This window comes from Saccopteryx leptura, chromosome 1, assembly GCF_036850995.1.
Source record: "Saccopteryx leptura isolate mSacLep1 chromosome 1, mSacLep1_pri_phased_curated, whole genome shotgun sequence".
In the NCBI taxonomy this organism is placed as follows: Eukaryota; Metazoa; Chordata; class Mammalia; order Chiroptera; family Emballonuridae; genus Saccopteryx; species Saccopteryx leptura.
The window spans coordinates 126,403,572-126,420,193 of NC_089503.1; the positions used below are offsets into that span (position 1 = coordinate 126,403,572).

Consider the following 16,622-nt stretch of genomic DNA (forward strand, 5'->3'; position numbering starts at 1 on the left):
CCCTGTGTGTCGGGGTTGGCAGAGGCTTTGCTCTGTGTGATCCTTGCTCAGGTGGCAGGCTGACTGATGGGGCTGCTGCCACCTGGCGTGCTGCTGCCACTGTGATAGGGACACAGAGAACGTGGTAACAGCCAGCACCGACTTGTGAAGCTTCAGAGGGACATGGGTCCCTTTCACTTACATCTCATTGGCCAGAGAAATCACGTGGCCATGGCTTATTTTAGAGGTGGGAGGAGGGATTCTACCAGGAAGACAGATCAACAGCATTCATGGGGACCATAGTACCTGTAATTAGTTTTGTTGTTTTTTTAAGTGTCAGGCATTCTCACCCTAACCCTTGCTAGTGTGGTATTATCTCCCTTACTTCTGACAGCAGGTAGGTTCTGTCGTGATCCTTACTTTACACACAGGGTCACAAAGATTGAGTAAGTGTTGGACGATAGTGTTGGACAGAGTTGGTTGTAGAATCTAGTTTTATCTATTTCTCTGAGGGTTCTAGCCATTGAACAAAATTGCTGCAGATTTTTTTTTTTTAAGTGAGAGGAGGGGAAATAGTGAGACAGTCTCCCTGACCAGGATTCACCCATCAATCCCCATCTGGGGCCAATGCTCAAGTCAACCGAGCTATCCTTAGCACCTGATGCTGGCGTGCTTGGACCAACTGAGCTATCCTCAGCACCCCAAAACAATGCTCGAACCAATGGAGCCACTGGCTGCAGGAGGGGAAGAGGGAGAAAAGGAGGAGGGAGGGGAAGAAGCAGATGGTCGCTTCTCTTGTGTGCCCTGACTGGGAATTGAACCTGAGACGTCCATACGCCAGGCTGATGCTTTATCCACTGAACCACTGGCCAGGGCCCACTTTTTACTTTTATGTATTTTCCAAAATTTGTAAACTATAGATATTCAAAAAAATATTATAATTTATTTAAAGGAAAATAAAACACTAAGGAAAGTTTAGTCCTCATAATAAGTTTTTTAGATTGTGATGGTAAGCAGAATATAAGGGCCACTATCAGAGAGGAGGCCTGGGGACACTGTTCCAGGCTTGGATGAGATTTGTCGGAACGTACTGTCTACGTTCCAGTAATGGCGAGCCTGCCAGCATCTGAAGTCAGACATTTCTAATTTGGCAGAATTACCGTCATTGACTGTTATTAAAGCTACAACAAGAAACAGTGTCTACTTCTTTTATTTTAAATAAAATCTAATCACAAGTTCCCTTCTGAGGAATGACAGACCCCTAGCTGACGCTCCCTGCGTTTTCAGTTGCAGCCTGAGTCCACGGAGTGAGGGGCAGCCTATGGTTCCCGACCTGGACTTGGTTGTTACCAGATGTCAGTTGCACGGATCTTCCCATAGCCCAGAGCAAAGTTTCCTACCTCTCTCTGCGCTCCATAAATGGGGATCATCATACTTATTTTCTTCCCAGCTCACCAGGGTGTTGTAAGGATTAGTTGGACTTTGTTAGTAAAAGAACTTTGAAGTTTTAGTGCCCTGAATGGTGTTATTACTAAAAAACCTGTAAAACTTTCAACAGCCATGTTGCCTTATTTGTAGCATGTAGGAATTCCGCACAAGGAGCCAGCCTCCCGCAGGCATGACGCCAGGCCCATGATGGGTTTGGACGGGCTCCGGCCTGCCTCGACCACTCCACCCACCTCAGCTCCTACCTCTGGGCATGGAGCTGTGCTACCTGCCTTGGCTTGATTTTGGCTTAGTGGCTCCTTCAGGTTTATTTTCCAAATTCTGTCAAGGTAGGAGGCCACCCATGCTCACAGCCCTCTAGTCTATGCCAAGAAACAAAGAACTTGTTCCATGCCTGCCCACTTTAACTGTGGCGTTCTGCAGTGTATCATGGCCAAGCGGAGCCTAGGAGTCCTCCAGCCAGTGCCCTGGAGTTCTCTCAAGTGCCTGAAGTCACTATCCAGAAATAATAAATGCTCCTCTGGTCTTGGAACAAACAGTTCATGCAACTCATGTTCCCTTTCTTGGTGCCTGGGTCTTTTTGTTTATATAGATGAAAAGGGCTGGAGCTTTGTGACTGGGGAAGAGAATGGCTTTGGACAGTGATGAGGGTTTCTTTGCCTGTGTGGTGCTCAGTAAGAATGAAACTCACCTCATCATTGTGATCGCCAAACTTCTTTCTCCTTTTCCCTCTCATCTGCACACTGTCATGATAAATCTGAGCCCTGCCGACCTGCAAACACAATCTCCCCTTTGGCAGTGACTTTGAAGAGCATTTTAGAAGTGCTGGTTGAGATTGATATCAATTATTTAATGCTGAGTGAGAAGAGGAGGAATGGTAAAACCAGCCAGCAACCCAGGTGAAACCAATCCCAGATCATTAACTCTGAAATATATATGATTAATGTTAAAACCAATAACTTTGTAGTTTCATAAGAGCAGATTGTATTCATTTAATGACTTTTTGGTAATTGGATTTCCTTATCTTTGTCTATAAATACATTGACCGAGGTTCCCAAGCTAGAAATCTCAATAATTCGGATTTCGGCCTTTCCTTTCACACCCCTTCTCTAAGAGTTAGTCACCAAATTCTATCTCATAAAAAACTGCCACCCCGATCCCCAACATTCTAGCTCTGCATTTCCATCCTCTTCAACCCTTTGACAGTTTGAGACATAATTCATTTACTGGCCTCATGAGACATAATTCATTTACTGGCCTCATGATTCCTCCAACTCCTATTGGTTTAATCCCTGCTTTCAAAAGATCACAGTGGTAACCGGATTACCCCTGTAGATGGATACTGAGATCCTTGCACCCCCTGCTCTTGGACATCCTTGGTTTCCTGTTGTCCATGAGATAAAGTAAGAAGCCGACTTTCCTAAATGCAGGTTACTTCAATAATGTAAAAGAAAGATTGCACTGAAGTTAAACAGGTAGGGAAGACTATTTAAGATTATTGCAACAGGGGAGAGAGGCTGAACTCAATTCCACTGAAACTAAAAGCCCAGGGAGTTTTGGGCACTGGAGAGCTAATGGGAAGATACTGGAGGATTCCAGGGGGAAGGCTGGTCCGTGTGGTAGACCCTCTATGTTTGCTAATTGGGGCCTACTGAAGTTAGGCTCCTCCCCTCCCACAGAATCTGAGAGATAGGGCCCCTGTCTTTCCTGATGATTGCATTTCAAAAGGATGGCTTCCAGGTTCCAGAGGAAAAACAATCCTGGGTTATAAAACTGGCCAGAGGCTGGGCCAAGATTTATATCTCAAAGGAGCAGAGAAAGTATTTGAACTTGTAAGTTCTAAAGTAAATACTAGGAAAGGGAGGCCAGGGGCCTGTAGTCAGCAAGAAAGGGGCCTAACCTCTGGCTAAGCAGAGGGGAAGGTAAGGCCTTCTTGGTCAGTAGCCTGTACCATCATCACTCTAACTTGATAACTTCATCTCAGTATTCTCTCCATTTAATGCACTGAACTTCTCACAGACATTGGTCTGTTCTCACCTTCTCCACTAGTGCGTTGCCCACTCTTTATACTTTAAGAATCTATTCAGAAGTCACATTGGCACTCTAGTCATGGAGTAGTCCTTTTGCCGAGGAATCTGAAGTGGTGTAAAGTAATTAAATATCTACATGGCCGTCAGCCCAATTGACTGTAATTGAATATATTAAGCATATCTTGGCACATTGGGAATGATGGAAACACTTCTATTTTGATGAATACATTTCTCCCAACTGTTTCAAGATTGATCCATGGAGACTTTTGGAAACATCCTTAGATTTTAGCCCTTGGGAAAGTCACTGCATTTTATGTAAGATTCTGATTTTAACCCCGAAATAAAAGAACTTCATAAATAAGCAATAAATATCCTAGGAATCACTCGGTAACTGTTAAAACAGAGACCCTGAGGCCCCATACCTGGAGATTCTGATTCAACACAATTCTGATTCAGTACATCTGTGACAGACGTGAGACCTTACATTTTGCTCTTTCCTTAGTGATTCTGATGGGGAGTTAGAATCGAGAACTAAGAAATGACTTCATGTCATACAGCCTTCGAGTAAGCTCTGATGGTGGACCTGGGACCCCTGAAATTAATAAGGCAACAAAAGGTTTTTGGGGAATACAAGGGAAGACTGTGACACCCCACCCCCACTTCCCCCACCCCCACCCTCTATTCCACACAGATGGATGGGACAAACCTCTGGTCACAGATGGCTGCCTGCAAACCAACAGGTAGGGCTCGCTGCTGGCTTTTTGACAAGGCTGGGTCCATTAGTCCTAATGATCTCATTCAGGACTGAGACTAGCACGCAGCAAGCATTCATTTGTGGGCGCTTGTGGCACTTCCCACGTTTTCTCCTGATTTTGCTTAGCACGGGCTGTGACAGTTCATAGGCTTTGATGCCAGGGCTGGCGGGGATGCACGGAGTGGAGCCCTTGCACCCGTGTCCCTCAGTAGGAGGTTCAAGTAGATTGGAGAGACTCATTTAAACCCCTATTTGATTAAAAAATAATTTTTTTAAAAAACCTAGGTGTTTTTTTTTTAATTTGAAAGCTATATTGATAGACTTTAAAAAATATGAAAAGTTATTAGCTCAGTTGGTTAAGGTGTCATCCTGATGTGCCAAGGTTGCAGGTTCAATCCTGGTCAAGGCACATACAAGAATCAACCAATTGCCCTGGCTGGTTGGCTCAGTGGTAGAGTTTCAGCCTGGCGTGTGGATGTCTCGAGTTTGATTCCTGGTCAGGGCACACAAGAGAAGTGCCCATCTGCTTCTTCACCCCTCTCTCCTTTTGCTTTCCTCTCTCTCTCTCTCTCTCTCTCTCTCTCTCTCTCTCTCTCTTTCTCTCCCCTTATCCTGCAGCCATGGCTGGATTGGAGTGAGTTGGCCCTGGGTGCTGAGGATGGCTCCATGGCCTCCACTTCAGGTGCTAAGAAGAGCTCAGTTGCTGAGCAATGAAGCCATGCTCCACAAGGGCAGAGCATCATTTCCTAGTGGGCTTGCCAGGCAGATCTCTGCTGGGGTGCGTGAGGAAGTCTGTCTCTGCCTCCCCTTCTCTAACTGAATTTTTTAAAAAATAATCAATTACTGAATAAATAAGGGAAACAAAATATTTGAGAAGGAGTTCATTAGTACAGCAAACTAGTTAAAGAGCAGAAAGTGTAAAACGAGGACCTCTCTACACAGGCAAGCATGATTAACAATATCTTATGTTTTTTTCCAGAATTTTTCTAAGGAGATGGAAACATGCATATCTATGCATATTTTTTATAAGAAGTGGGGGCTTAGGTATTGTTCTGGCCCCTGCTTTTTCTCGTGTAACTCTTTACTGTGAAGATAGTACTAGGGCAGCAAATAGATTTACCTTATACTTTTCCATGACTACATTTTGTGAGTTATATCATTATATGAATCTAACATAGTGACTCAACCAGGGTTGACTTTGCTCCCTGGGGGAAATGTGGCCATGTCTAAAGACATTTTTTTTTCCTGAACTGGGAGTCAGTGCTGGGTCACTCTGGCATCTAGAGCGTAGGGGCCAGAGAAGCTGCTTGCCATCCTGCAGTGCACGGGACCTTCCCCCGAGCAGAGGGGTGGCCTCAAATGTCAGTGCTGCCAATGCTGAGAAAACCTGCTGCAGCATCACTAATTTTAAGAGACTTGGATGGACTCTGCCTTCAGACTGTAGCTGTCAACCAGGAACAACAACATAAAATGAGGTCACAAAGGATACACAGTGGAAGCACTTCAAGGAGTGAGGGGTGCTGCTTTTTCAAACAGCTGTGAGTGGAACATGTTCCTGTCAGGGCTTGAGTGTTAGATCTGTTGGTTTGGAACGACCTTGGTGGGCTCAGCATCTACTACCTGGACGTTAAACCTACCTTGTCATTTTCTATCACGTAGCTCCTTTGGGAGGAGAGCAGGCTGCTTTGGGATGGAGGAAGGCGTTTTGGTGGTGGGAGCCCTTGGCGGCTCAGAGCACCTGCAGACCCTATAATTTTGTAGGCAAAATGAGAGCATCCGTTTTTAGCCCCAGAGGGATTTTTTTTAATGCTTTATAGTCTGGCTGCTTTATTTTTGTAGCAGCTCCACTATGTTTACTTCATGCCTGGATACAGAATCCTTTCTTTAGAATAAGATTGCAACTGACTTGAGTTTAGGGAAAAAAAGCAAACAAACTGGCTAGGAAAATCATGCTTAAATTATTAATAATATTGTCCTGGCCTCCTGTCCTTTCCCCCCCAAAGGCTATGACAACCTTTATCATTTAGGCGGCACCAGGAGCTTGTGTGTGGTTTTCTTTCCTTTTGGATTTAAATCCGCTCTTTCAAATGCAATTTGTCACCACACCACTCTCTCTCCAGTTGTTTCAAAGAACTTTTATTCATCTGAAGCCTTGCTGCGCATTTGAGATCCTCTCTGGGCTCATTTCAGGCCCTGTCTTTCCCAAATAAGATTTATCTTTAACATAAATCCCCACCATGTGAGTCTTAGTGAGAGCTCAGGTATAAAGTGCATTGTTTTTTTGGAAGACTTCAAAAAAACATTTATTTCAGGCTTGGGGTACAGACGCTGCTGACACCAGAGTGGAGGAAAGTCTGGTGGTTGAATTGGTGATGCCTTAAGCTAGGATAGCAATGCAATCAGCAATCATCGTAATAAGAGACATATAAAGAAGAATGAGAAAGATATTTGCACTTTTTCACTTTTATACTGTCACAGTCCCAGTATCTCTTGAGTGTTTGATTTCCTGATTAGAAAGGCCACTGTAGAGATTATAGGATGGAGTGGAAGCCCCTTTCTTGGCACACAGCATGGCAAATGCCAAGCATATTGAGAACGTATATATATATGGCGGCATGTGCAAGCATGCAAAACTATTGAGACCACATCTATCTTTTGCTAATTATGAAACAATGGCTGCTTGCCTCTTTCTTGGAGGTCTGTGATGCCCTCTACCATCACTGTGTCCCCATGTATAGTTGTATAGTTAAGCATCTCTTAATTACACTCCTTTCTGAAGGTGCACTTTCGGGAAAGGGCGGTAGCAAGGTGTGATAGAATGGTATGGCAGTGATGTTTCTAAGCAGTATTCATGACCCCGTGTTTGATTCTGCTGTAAAAACCAGGTGACCCTGGATGTTCATTTAGAAAGTATTCTCCACACCTTTCTCCTGTTAGACCCATTGTTACTTGCCAGCCAAGTATTGCTTTTCCAGTTTCTAACAAAGATCTTGCTTTACCTGGGCCATTAGTACTAAAGGGGCTAAGTGAAGGTTTTCATGTAGCTAGCTGACTGCTTCTACTGTGAACATTTCATCTGGTGTTAGCCAACTGGACCTTGGTCATTACATTTGTTTTGTCCTAAGTGATAACCTTTGTTTTTCCCATGCCTCTAGGACGCCCTGGAAAATTTAGTGAGCTTTCTCTATAGAACCTTGAGCAGAATGAAACTAAGTCTGAAATAATATCTAGAATTTAGCCTTTGTATTATCACTTGAGCTTCTCCTGTTCTGCCCAAATAATACTCCCTGTTTCTTGCATAAGACTTTTTAATTATGGAATTCCTTGTTTCATTTTTGTGCTAGGAAATCTCTATGCAGAATGAATTGCTATAGATGGGAGAAGCCCATGACTAAAGAGATAAGCATTTGTATGATGATGGAAATTACAGTGAGACTGTCTGTATTCAGTTTTCTTAGCCGTCTTTGAGGTTGGGTCCAAAGAGAAGCCACATCTTCAGAAAGGTTTAGGAAGGTCTAAGGCAGCAAAAGAAGGAATAATTGTCCACTTATTCTTTATAAGAATAGCAAATTAGATCATAGATTAACCAACCAAATTTAAGTCTGAAAGCAACAAATAAGGTAAAAAATTTTAAGACATAATGAGAAAAGCTTATCAGTTTTTTATCAGTAGAGGAATGCATGGCTTTAAATAGTGTATTTATTTTCTTTTGATTGAATTGTGTACTTTCAGTGACAAGAGAAGAATGAATTTCATGAAACAAGGGATTCCATAATTTCTAGGGCTAGAAAATATAAACTTGGAACATTTGGTTCTGTTTCAAAGTGATAAACATGTCAAGATAAAGAAAACATCTCCCCTTCTTCCCCCTATACCCCCAGTATGAAGAGGTGATGGAAAACACTTTGCTTTAAGTAAGCAGAAAAGTTTTTCTAGTTGGATGTCTAGCATACTACATTTTATTACACACATTTTTGGAATCTTTAAAGAATACAGATAAAACCCTATATTTAAACATACCAGTCATTTAAGTTAATTCATAAGTATAATTTAAAAAAATACTTTAATACTTATTGATAAGGACTGAATTGTGCCCCCCCCCACCTCCAAATCACATGTTGAAGCCCTGAATCCCAGTGTGATGGTATTTGGAGACGGGCCTCTGGGAGGCCATTAGACTTACTCAAGGTCATGAGGATAGGGCTGCCATGGTAAAATTAGTAGTCTTAAGAAGAAGAGCTAGAGCTTTCTCCACCATGTGAAGACACAGCAAGAAGTTGGCCATCTGCAATTTAGGAAGAGAACTCTCACTAGAAACAGAATCAACTGACTTTGATCTAAGCATTCTAACCTTCATAACTATGAGAAGTAAATTTCTGTTGGTTAAGCCACCCAGTCTGTGGTACTCTGTTATGTCAACATGAACTAATACACTTACATGGACTCTTTCATGTTTGGGAGTATATTTAATCTCTAGGGTGCATTGAAATAAACAGTTAGATATTTGCTTAAGTATGAGCTTCTTTGTTCTATGTAAAATAGAAAAGGCCACATTCATGGTTTCATGAACTTATACTGCAAATTCATTGACGATTGTTCTGACCCATGAGCTGCTGACATAACACACTTTAATGTTAGCTTGCTCATGCCTGTTCAGACGATATCCTTTGTTTATACACTCGCTACCATCAAAACCAAAATTTCCTAGTGTTGTTTTATGTAACTTGTTAAAATTTTGAAAATAAACTTTGACAGTATTTGAAATGACACTTTATAAATGAACTATCCACGGTTAGTAACTGATAATCAAATATTGATCTTTTGATTTTTTAATTTTTTTTAAATTTTTTAATTTTTTTTTACAGAGACAGAGAGAGAGTCAGAGAGAGGGACATATAGGGACAGACAGGCAGGAACAAAGAGAGATGAGAAGCATCACTCATCAGTTTTTCATTGCGACACCTTAGTTGTTCATTGATTGCTTTCTCATATATGCCTTGACCGTGGGCTTTCAGCAGACCAAGTAACCCTTTGCTCAAGCCAGGGACCTTGGGTCCAAGCTGGTGAGCTTTGCTCAAACCAGATGAGCCCGCACTCAAACTGGCAAACTCGGGGTCTCAAACCTGGGTCCTTCGCATCCCAGTTTGATGCCCTATCCCCTGTGCCACCACCCAGTCAGGCGATGTTTTGATCTTATTTGACTTTATTTCTCTTATTTGGTGAAGGTCTAGCTTCCTTTATAACCACTGCAGAGCAATGAATGGAAAATGAGAATCAGTTATCTACATTGTTTGATTTTGTTCTGTAGTTGAAAATGAAATTATTAAAATCAGGCACTAAAAATACTTATCTATTTCAGTTGAATAAACTGTAATATAAACTTAAGTAAAATTAGTTGTGTCACAACTTGAGTTTTAATGATCTGCATCAGTTATCTATTAATATACAAAAGTAGTACAACACACTGTTACTTAAAAGAACACACATGATCTCACTATATTGGGAGTCTGGAGTCTGGGCTCTTTGCTGGGTTCATTGCAATGTTGCAAATCAAGGGCATTTTATGGGTCAGGGTCTCATCTGAAGGCTTGACTAGGGAAGAATCTGCTTCTAGGTTCAATTGGGTTGTTGACAGAATTTATTTGCTTGTGGTTGCAGGACTGAGGGCTTCATTTTCTTGCTGGAAACTTCCTTCAGCTCCTAGTGACTTCCTGTAGCTACTTGTCATATGGATTCCTCCAGCATGGCTTTTGGCTTTCTCAGAGCCAACCAGGGATAAAGAAACTCCAGCCAGGCTATGCTGCAATATGATACAATGTAGTTACATTATCGCTCATCTGGTCACCTTGGCTGTGTTCTTTTGGTAGAAACAAATCTCAGATCCCAACTACCCTTTGGGAGAGGGGTCATGCAAAGGCATGAGCACATGGAGGCAGGTATCCTGGGGCCACTGTAAGTTCTCTCTCAAGCATAGTCCATTAATGGATTTTCAGAAGACATTTTTAATTTTTAAAGAGATCAAGGTAATTCTAGACAAATTTAAAAAGTAAGACTGTATATTAGCTATTAACCTCATGCACTATGTATAGCATCAAATAAGCATTTATTTAGTTATTGATACTGGCATTGATAAAAATCTTCCCAGTTTCTATTTTATTTTGTGAGAATAGATCAAATCAAGGGCTGAGTCTTTAAGAGTATGGGAATTAGTTTTCATACAACATAGCTTTGCTTTTTTTTTTTTTTTTTTTTTGCATTTTTCTGAAGCTGGAAACAGGGAGAGACAATCAGATAGACTCCCGCATGCGCCCGACCAGGATCCACCTGGCACGCCCACCATGGGGCGACGCTCTGTCCACCAGGGGGCGATGCTCTGCCCACCCTGGGTGTCGCCATGTTGCGACCAGAGCCACTCTAGCGCCTGAGGCAGAGGCCACAGAGCCATCCCCAGCGCCCGGGCCATCTTTGCTCCAATGGAGCCTTGGCTGCAGGAGGGGAAGAGAGAGAGAAAGAGGAAGGCGCGGCGGAGGGGTGGAGAAGCAAATGGGCGCTTCTCCTGTGTGCCCTGGCCAGGAATCGAACCAGGGTCCTCCGCATGCTAGGCCGACGCTCTACCGCTGAGCCAACCGGCCAGGGCAACATAGCTTTGCTTTTAATTGAAGGTGAAAATAGTCTGTGAGGCTATAAAGCAGCGATTTTCAACTGGTGTTAATGTGGCAGGCACCCGAGTGTAACACAAGAATTTTTAAAAGAGGCAGTACCTGACCTGACCTTTGTTCCCTTAGATTTTCAAATTAAAAAAATGGCAACAGCCAACACAATAGCCATCCAGTGTGAATGAATCAAAATGATACCTGTTTCTTTGGTCTGCTGCAGAATTTTAGTGATTAGTTGATGTGTGCCATGAGATGAAAAAGGTTGAAAATCACTGCTTTAAAGGATGTCACTATTGATACAGATCTGATTGTAAAAGGTATATATCTCGTGGACTCCTTGCCTGGGCTTCTCAGCTTCGTATACCTGCCTGTTACCTGTCATCAGGCCCCCCAAATATCGATGCTCACACATGTTCCATGAAGTTGACACTGTCATCCAGGGCAATTCACGGCTTCCTGTGATATATTTCCCAGCAAACTTGGCTTAAACACGGAGCCTCCCCCTTTGCAGAGGCTTTCCCCGTTAATCTCAGAGCTTCAGCCTGTGGGCACGGCCTGCAACCCTGAAGCACTTTGCAGCTGCTTTCTGTGGTTTGATGGGCAACCTGACCATTCTCTGCCCAAATGTACCTAAATGCTGGAACACATGTGGATGGGTTCCCACCACCCAGATCTCGTGAACAGGTTTATCTTTGATGTGCTTATACAGTGGAACAGCTTAGAATTTGAGCCAACTGCCTTGTTGGCAAATTCTCATCTTAGGTTAGGGCAGTTCCTTCAGGTTTAGACTTTCTATATTATCCTGAAACATTGAGAATGACTGCAAAGACTGGCCGGAGCAATTTCTGGAAGGTAGCAGACTTGAAGTTTTAGAACAAAATTGCTATCACTAGGGAAAAAAGGGGGACCAAGCTGTCAGTAGCTTTTTGGATCTTTACACTTTATAACACATCACTGCTTTTCCCCATTCTCAAATAAGCAGATGTGGTTTTTTAGAGAATACATCTTCTTTTCTTTTTTTTTTTTTGTATTTTTTAAAAGTGAGAAGCAGGGAGGTAGACAGATTCCTACATGTGCCTGACCAAGATCCACCCAGCAACCCCACTAGGAGGTGATACTCTGCCCTTCTGAGGCCTTTGCTCTGTTGCAACCAGAGCCATTATAGTGCCTGAGGCAGAGGCCATGTAGCCATCCTTAGTGCCATGGCCAACTTTGCTCCAATGGAGCCTTGGCTGCGGGAGGGGAAGAGAGAGATCGAGAGAAAGGAGAGGGGGAGAAGTGGAGAAGCAGATGGGCGCTTCTCCTGTGTGCCCTGGCCGGGAATTGAACCCAGGACATCCACACACCAGGACGACTCTCTACCACTGAGCCAACCAGCCAGGGCCATACATCTTCTTTTCCTTGGTACTTTATATCAAATACTTGCCCTGTGACCCTTTTTAAACATATGGCCCTTATATGCTGTAGGGTATCGAGTGATGTTTTTTAGTTTTTTTATCTAGAAAAGTAAGAGGAAAAAATATCATGATAGGTGTAGAATGAGTCTTGCAGTTGCAAAGTACAGGGGAAAAAACCGAATTCCCCAACAACTAGATTTTTAAGACCTGAAGCAGGCATTAAAGAAAATAATCTAATACACTAACTTGATTTTATAGATTAAGCAGTGAGGCCCACAAAGGGGAAGTTAGACTTGGGATCGTAGAAGAGAACACCTTTTGTTGTAATGATGATAATATTGAGCACGGACTTCGAGCTAGAACCTTGGCGTGCATAGTTCCAAAACCACATAACTTTCCTGTAACCTGGCTGCTGATATTATCCTGCTTTTATAGTGGAAGAGACTCAGGAAGCTTTGAAACAAAACAAAACTTGTCCGTGCTACATAGGTAGAAAGTGGTAGTGACTGGGGTTGAACTCAGTCGTGGTGCCATTTCTACTCTGGGGAGTCTTTTAAGAGGTTTTCTTAAAGGGGAAGTGCTTCGCAGTTTGCTCAGGCACCCTCATTGTGAATGGATGACACATTCCTCTGTTTTCACTAACTTGGGAAGTTCTGGGACACAGTTTGTATTTTCTGGAGTTAAACTTGGAAGCAGCTGGTTTTTAGCACAGGCAGGGAGACCAGTTGTTTCTCGGAAGCTCTGAAATAGGTACATAGTTGGGCTAATTTGCTAGGATTGATTTGGAAATTTTAGGGGGTAACAGTATTAAGACTAGAAGCTTTCAGTGTCCTGGGGGTTTTGAGGCATATTCAGGGCTAAGGAAGTTTTCATGGGGAGATAAAAGGCCAGTTTAGTCCTTTTGTGAAACAGTCTGATCAGGGGGGACTTCTGACGATCTGTCTGTCTGATCCCATTCTCTTTTGGAGGCCGGCCTCTCTGTTGTCATTTAAACACCTCATTGAAAGGCAATTTCCAAATGGTTTTTCAAATGCTGTCTGCTGAGGTCCAGTGCTTCTTGAAGTTCCCCCGTGCCGGGCTTCCCTCTGGCTTTGAATCCCAGTGTTTATTTTTAAAAGCTTTCGTGGTTCGACCTTTCAGCTCTTGTTATTGCAGCTGGACAGGCTTAGAGCTCCTCCCCTCCTCCCACCCTTTTGTGGTTTGGGGTTTGGTTCTGCCGCATTAGGACTGGGCTGAAGGGACAGGAGGCCAGCACCAGGGACACATCTGCTTTCTGTTAGCTCCCAAAGTCACAGGTGTCCCTAATTGTACTCTGTCTGCTCACCAGAATGTTCTCTTCTCTTCCCCTAGTCCTCTCACCTCTCTGTGTTCTCCTTGAATTCCCTTGGAAGTCAGGGTTTTGAATTTTCTCGTTTTGTTATATTTTGTTCTCTGCTTCCAATTACCCCTACCTCTTCCCCGGCCCAATCCTGATTCTCACCTGCGTCCGGAGCCTGACACTCTGAGTGCAGAACCAATTATTTGCAGCCGGTTGCAGAGGGAGATGAAATGTTCCAGGAAGGCCACAGTGTGACCACGACAACGCGTGTTTCCCTCTCCGGCTGGGCCAGTGGACAGAGCAGCTCTTTGTCAAGTGGGGAAGCAAGGAACTCCCACCCTGCTGTAAGATGAAGGTGGTGAATGGAAATTCTGCAGGGAACCCAGAAAGATGTACTTTAATTAGAATGTATGCCCCAGTCGAAGTCCTGGAGCTGCGGGCTCCTCAGAAACAGAGCGCCGGCTCCTGCTGTAATTGGCAGACAGTCCGATGCGCTGTGTAAGCATCCTCTCTCCGCTGTCCTCCAACGCTTTTGATCACCTTCTCCCCTCAGTGCTGCGTGCATTTGAAGCTCTCCAGATAATGTGTCCCCTGCTGGCTCGCTCTTCCTTCCCAGAAGGGGCTTCTTTAAGTTTCAGTCAAATATCAATCATTTCTCTACTTTTCAGTTTAAAATTTTAGTGGCGCTTTAAGCCTTCCTTTCAAGTTGCCACCGGATCTCTTTAAAACTCTCAGTTAACTTATGAAAATACACACATCCTTATGTTCGCATCTAGTATTCCTAGAGATCAGGGACTTTGGAGAGCCAGGTTTGACTGAAAAGCCAGATGGAGCAGTCATTTACTTCTTTTGATTCTCACAATTTCTTATTACAGGATTGCCTGGTCCAAGTTTGAAACCCTTTTCCTGTTCTGGCCCGTTCACGTTGGCACGCTGCCTCCCAGTCTTGATGCTTTTTCTAGAAATAACTGACTGTGTGCGCTCTAACCAGGAGACAGGGGAGAGGTGTGGTTAGTTTGCAGCAATCATAGCCTCCAGGTATAGGCAAGAGAAAGTCCTGTCTGATGCTGGGGAAATAAAAATGCTAGTGCCTGACTCATAGCCATAATACTTGAACTTGATTTATTGCTCTTATAGGTTATTGTGATTTTCTTTATGAATGCATTTATGGAGCCTACCAGCGTATCTTTTCGTGAGCGTGGTAGGAATTGCTCTTCTCGAACTTGGCAAACAGTGCGTTGCTTTATCAGTATGTTTTCTTAGCCCGAGGACCCATGAGTTCTGTTTTTTTCCCCCCAGTGTAGAAGTGGAGGTGAAGAAGGAGGCTCAACGATTTTTTTTTTTAATTATAAAAGAAGGAGGATAGTTTAAAAGGAAGCCAATCCCATTCCAAAATGTAGTAGTTATAGTTCTTCAGATTATAATGAAAGGGGAGAAGAGCTGGGCGGCCGGCCACCAGGAAGGGAGAAAGGGAGAAAGGGAGAGCTGTGCACACCTTTTTATCTTAACAGCGTTTGTGGACTGCTTTGCTTGTGTTTTTGTGTTTTTTTGTTTTTTTTAATGTTCAAGATGTCCATGTACTGAAAACAACTCAATTAAATTATAAGACTTTACTTGACTGGAAAAAACAGTACTTGTTGTTCTATATCAGGTTAACTTCTTTATATGCTGTGTTAGCGAGAAAGCACTTTCCTCTCCAACACATAACAGATGAGAATATGTCAGAGGGGCCATGTGTGACGTGTGTGGGTATTTGGAAGTTCAAGTTAATAGCCTGGGTTGTCAGGAATATATTATCTCAAGTGTAATGAGACGCAATCAACTCTTTAGACTGTAATCATCCCTTAAATAGAGGGAGCGAGAATCATTATCTGATGCAGCAGATGGGGGTCTGGTTCACATTACATAATGAGACCTCTGACGCGTCCTCCCCACCAAAGCCAGAGCCTGCCTTCGGCCAGCAACCTTGCCTCTGGCCTGTCATCCCTGATGCCCAGTAATTGTTCAGATTTCTGTTTCTTGAGGGGTCTAATTTTCACTGTAGGATGACTTCAGAAAGGTCTCCCCCCTTGGTGTGGCTCCTTCCAGACAATGAGGCACCAGGGGCCTGGAACGTGCCGCCATCGCCACGAGGTACGTGCTCTGCTGGAGCAAGAGGGCCGAAGTTCCGTGTTTCAGGAAGGATCAGGTAGCTAGTGTCTTCTGAGTTCCTATTGTTTGGCTCCCAGCCTCTCTCCACCGAGGTGGTTACTGCTCTGGGTAATATGTACTCCATTAATTAATCCAGTCTTGCAGCACCCCCACCTCCACATCAGTCAGCTTCTGCCATGCCTGTACAGAGCTGGGGACATTGCTGTGGTATTTTATCTGTGGCTCATGTCCTTCAGTATTTACAGTCCACCCTCATTACTCATGGTGCTCATGGTCTCCATGTATAGTCCTATTGCAGACAATGAATTAGCTACTACTGAACCATTGCTCCTAGGGGACGTGGAGGGTTAAGCTCCTGTCAGCCTCTGGCCACAACATCTTCATCAACCCATCAATAAGGGAGCTTGCTCTATGCGTTTTTTGTTTAAAGACATCTTGATTAATATATATTTGATGCATTGCCTTTGAACTCACAGTCAACAGCACATTTGGGGGTTACAAATAAATTTTAGCAAATAGGAGGGCTTGCAAATTTGGAATTTGTAAATAATGAGGATCAACTGTATCTTTTTTTTTTTCTTTCATGAATATCTGTTACTATAGTGTCAGAGTTATTTGACCCCTTTTGTACTCTGAATCCCATAGATGCAAAGTAGGTGTTTAAGCTTGTCCTTGGTGGTTGCAGCGTCACGGGTGGGAGACATTACGGGCTCAGAAGCAGTTCTCAGGACAGGTGTTCTTCCTGGGTGATCATTGGGACCCCTTTGGAGGCTTTCCTGTGACCTGCTGATGGGCTCATTGTACCTGGACTTTAGTGCTTCTGCATTGACCTGGAGAAGAATAGTGGTTGTGGGGCCCTTGTAATAAATTGCACCTTGAGTACAAGCTGGG

The 16,622-nt window shown here is 43.5% G+C and overlaps 1 protein-coding gene across 2 annotated transcripts in view; it reads left to right on the forward strand.

Annotated features, from left to right (window-relative positions):
• SEMA5A (semaphorin 5A) overlaps nt 1–16,622 on the forward strand; it is a 487,022-nt gene that overhangs the window by 89,771 nt on the left and 380,629 nt on the right. The window lies entirely within an intron of this gene.